The sequence below is a fragment of the Formica exsecta genome, unplaced genomic scaffold (genome assembly GCF_003651465.1).
Source record: "Formica exsecta isolate Colony F162 unplaced genomic scaffold, ASM365146v1 scaffold178, whole genome shotgun sequence".
Classification (NCBI taxonomy): Eukaryota; Metazoa; Arthropoda; class Insecta; order Hymenoptera; family Formicidae; genus Formica; species Formica exsecta.
Genome location: NW_021849095.1, coordinates 742943 through 747716, shown reverse-complemented (window position 1 = coordinate 747716; position 4774 = coordinate 742943).

Sequence of the window (4774 nt, the reverse complement as noted above, 5' to 3'; positions counted from 1 at the left end):
CTTCCGGGAGATGCTGCGATCTGATCTGGATCGCACGTCGTCGTCTATCTTTGCGTAATCGCGATCACCGGAGTAAACCACTTTGTTAAAGAATACAGGCGTGCAACCGCTGGATCTAGTCTCGGGGAAACATTGCATTCTATCGTAGGCATAATCGCCAAACGGAGTACTTTGAGGACTCCGCGGATTCGAGAACGGTACGCTTTCAAATTCACGATCGTTGGCTTCGTATTCCGTTCCTTTATCATCTGGCGCAAACGTGCCTGATTTAACTTCGATATCTCTGTTTCTCGATCTCATCGAAGAATCTCGTTTGCGGACTTGAGAGTACGACAAATCTACGTTCGATCGTCGACGAACGACACTTTCGTTTACTTCGCTCCGAACATCATCTTGATCGATAAATTTCGCTTCTTCATAATTCTTATTAGAATTCTCTGGATATTTATAGTATTCTGAAAGTTTGTTGGCACTAGTGGCCGATATAATCTTACTATTGTAGATTCTGATAGGTATCCTAGAAGGAACGCGCGATAGCGATTTTCTAGGCGAATCCGACGTCGAGGATCTCGCTACGCGCCACGTTTCGCCTTTCGCAGGAAAATCCGAAGCTCTGCTCGATGCATCGATCGTATCCTTACCGTGCCGATAAAAATCCTCGCGTTTTCTTGGGACATTCTCCTCTTGTCTTTTTCGCTTTAAAGATACGTCCGATAAAGCTCTGATCAACGCGTGGGGATCGAGAGGTCGCGTAGCGGAATATTCCCGACTGCCTGCTGACGTCGAGTACGAAATATCTTGCGAATTTAACGCGAGCGCAGGAACTTTTGTTATAATTTCCTGGTCGCAATTATCCGACGTGTCGATGTCATTATTTTGGAATCTTCTACTCGAGAGCTCTTCTTTCTGTAAATATATTTTTCCCGTAGATGACCGACTATGACCTTCGCTCTCTAATAGTCCTGAAGCTCGAGACGATGAAGCCTCTTCTAGAGTGTCACTTTGAATTCTTTCAGTTAAATGCGGTGTCTCGACGGTTTCTTGTGTATAAAGATTCGTTAATTGATTCCATTCTGAAGTATCGAGAATATTTCTGTCGAGGTTTTCTGAAGAATTTATTTCAAGATTTGACTGATTCGTCGGGCAATTGAAGATAAATTGATCTTTAATGTCATCGCGACGTATTTCCGGCGTGATACACTGATAACTTTCCGTCTCTTCTTCCTGATTACCTTTATCCTCAAAGTCTGACTCGATCTGTTTAAGTTCGTTATAGATCTTCATTATAGAGTCATCGTGAATCCGTTCGTTGCATACGTTTGTTACAAGTTCCGCTGACTCTGACATAAAACTTCTCGCGGAGAAAGTTGACGTATTTTGTGGCATCTCTATTCGTTTATCATGCGTATCTTCGTATTTTGGCTCGATTTGAAATTCGTTGCAAGTTTTCGTTACAAGTTCATCGCATCTTGCTCGTTCGTTAAACACAGCTTTTACAGCGTTACGAGTTATTTTTTCTAGCTCGTTACATGTTTTCGTCATATTGCCATCATGGTTTACTTGCCCAGCAATGCAACTTCGCAAAGTGTCTTGAGAAATCCGGTGATCGAAATTATCATCGCCGAGCGATCGCGACGAAGGCAAAAGATTCGGCAGTATTGACCCGGTAATGTCATTCCTCGCGGACATGATCGGCATCTTCTTGATGGGTTCGTTATTAGCAGCGATCTTGGATTCTGGCGAGGATAATTCCAAAGTCGCGATCGACTTTTCAATTGAATTATCGATTTTTCGGGCAGATGAGAGTCCGCGATTCACTTCATTGACGGATTCCGATTCGCTGCCGGAGCTCAGATTTTTCAAAACCACTCCGGAAGATGGACGATATCCTCCGAACTTTTTAGGTCGAATACTATTGAGAGAAAACGGTGAAACCGATGGAAGATCGGCTGATTTTAACGCGCTGTCACGAGGCATGAAGCTTCGATGACTATGAAAGGCTGATATCGCGCTTCTGATATCGCGCGATTCACCATTATTGTGATAGGAGTAACGCGTGGAGGATGGTTCGGACAAGGAAGAGGGTCGGGATTGTTTTCGAGGTATCTCGATCGCGGGCAATCGCAAACAATCTCCATCTCGCGCCGATCGATCTACAGAGGATTCGGCGGGATTTGACTTGTCGTCGTCGGTGATTTTGGAAGGATTGATAGGGCCGCCGGCTTGCGAAATCACCATCGCTTTATTGTCGTAGCGAGACGAATTTTCCAGGCGAACTCGCGCCCTTCTTCGAGCTCGGGCGTCTTTCGATCTGGACGCTCCCAAGGAACTCTCCCAAAGTTCTGCCCTTTGTTCCCTCTCCTCCCACTCGTCGTTCTCCTCGATTCGATTTGCCACTCCGTGCAAACGTAGAAAGAGCTCGCGTTTGCGACCGATTCGTCGACCAAGAGCGGCTACGCGATCGGCCAGAAGAGTGAATTCGTTCGGCGACGGTAAATCTTCAAGGCGCCTTCTCAGATTGGACGGCGAACTATCACTGGAATCGCTGGGGTTGGATACTCGATCCTCTGATGTAGTGTTTATTATTTGATTTGTAACATTCGGTAAGTGTTAATCATTGATTGACATTGTAAAATTGAATCGAAATAATATTCCAAAGAACATCAAAATTCTTTTAATTCTATAAAGTCGATTTAAATTTTTAATTTAATGTGTAACTTCATTTGGTAATTTTAGAAATTTTTTAGTTTTTGAAATTATAAAGAAAAGCATTATTTATTTCACGAAATGTTGAATAAGACGATTATTATATAATCTTTCATTATAGTATAAATTGAATGTTGATATAATGTGGTTATTACGATATAGAAATTGTTTAATGATATTAAATGGCATTCTCTGTTTTCAATAATAACACTAAATTGTATTTGATTTTGGGAATAAATGTTATTACATTGGACAAAACAATGCAGGTTATATGTTCAATAGAGTTGAACGGTTTACTTTTACAACATATATATATATATATATATATATATATATATATATATATATATATCACACGATATTTTAAATGTATCTATTAGACGTGATGCAGACAATTTATAAAAATTTATAAAGAAATACAAAATGTATAAGTTGCAAATTTATAATATTTAAAAAAATAATTTTAATACCTCTCGGCGTAGATAAAGGACTGATTGTTCTTATTTCGGGAATGCTTGGAATTGCGGTATCATCGCTTTTCATATCGTTTCCATATGCTATTATTTAAGAATTATCTATTTAAATAATAATTAACTAACTCATAAAATACATGTATTATTATTATTATGACAGATTTCACTTTTGTCGCATAAAAACATAAGAATAATTTCTATAACTCGATTAGATCGAATGCGCAGTAACATCTGCTTAATATGAATAACATTGTAAAATTAAATAAAAAATTTAACAATTATTTATGAAATAATATCCACATAACAAAGGTCTAAATATTTTATAATTTTATATTTTATATTCGTGAGAAACAAAAATTTGTCCAACATTTATGTACATATTTTGTTGCGAAAATTTTAAAATGCAAAGTTAGTATTCACAGATAATGTCCACGTCTATAAATTATGCTTTACTCACGTCAAATATCTTGCAAGTCAACTTATTTACATTTTTATTGCAATCGATGGCGACAATGATATTTTGAAGATTATAAGCGGCAAAATAATTAAATTATGTGACACGCAATTTTTTCCTTCTCTGATTATTAATGCATTAGTTTAAATGTAATTATAATTTAATGTATTTGTTATAGAGTTATTTTCAGAATATGCATGACATTCCTCCTTCATTATTTTTCAATATTCTATATTAAAAAAAAATATTTATTAATGATTGTTTTTAAATTAAATAAAATAAAACATTGGTATATTAAATAAAGCAGAAAAAAATAGAGAGATATAAAAGGATAAAAAAATGTATTTTAAAAAATATTGGAATACTTAAGTGATGGCATATTTTGTTTTTAACTGTTGAAAAATGTCAAAGAATCGGTGATAGACGAGAGAGCTAATCAGTGATAAGTGATAAGCTTGAGAGGTATGCACTCGGCGCACGTAAACGAAGGACGAGCAATTTGCATTTGCGTCGACGCGCAATTTCCGCGATACGACGAGTGTATTACGACAACCACGCGCAACTTAATGCATCCGACGGATATTTGCGTTAATGAATGCGTTACTCGAGGAACTGGTTAAGTGAGCCGGGATGATCTCGATAAAATAGCCGGAGACTTCAGTAACTACCTCGCGCCGCGATGTGGCTACTATTCCGACAGTAGTTATTCTAATTTCGCCAATTTGATCATACCTATCCAAATATACGACAGTTTATAGAACAGCGACACGCACACATATATACGCAATAAAAAAATTTAGTCTTGAAAAATAATTGATGTTTTTTGCCTCTGTATTATGAATATATTTCATTGTATCGATTCATTTTTTTTTAAATATTTGAATTTTACGTTGGATTTTTCTTTTCTTTCAGTTGGAGGTACAACACTATTTGTCGCCTTATATTTTCAATAGCCCAGTCTGGCTACCATTCATCGATCGCGTAGAAATTTTTCGTCATCTGGAACATCACGGAACTCGACTGTCGAAGACGAAGATGCTATTTTGCTAGGAACTGCGTGGCATAGAGAAAGAGAAAGAGAGAGAGAGAGAGAGAGATCTGTGAAGCGCGCGTCGCATCCGCCGCGGTTTCTCTGGTGGCG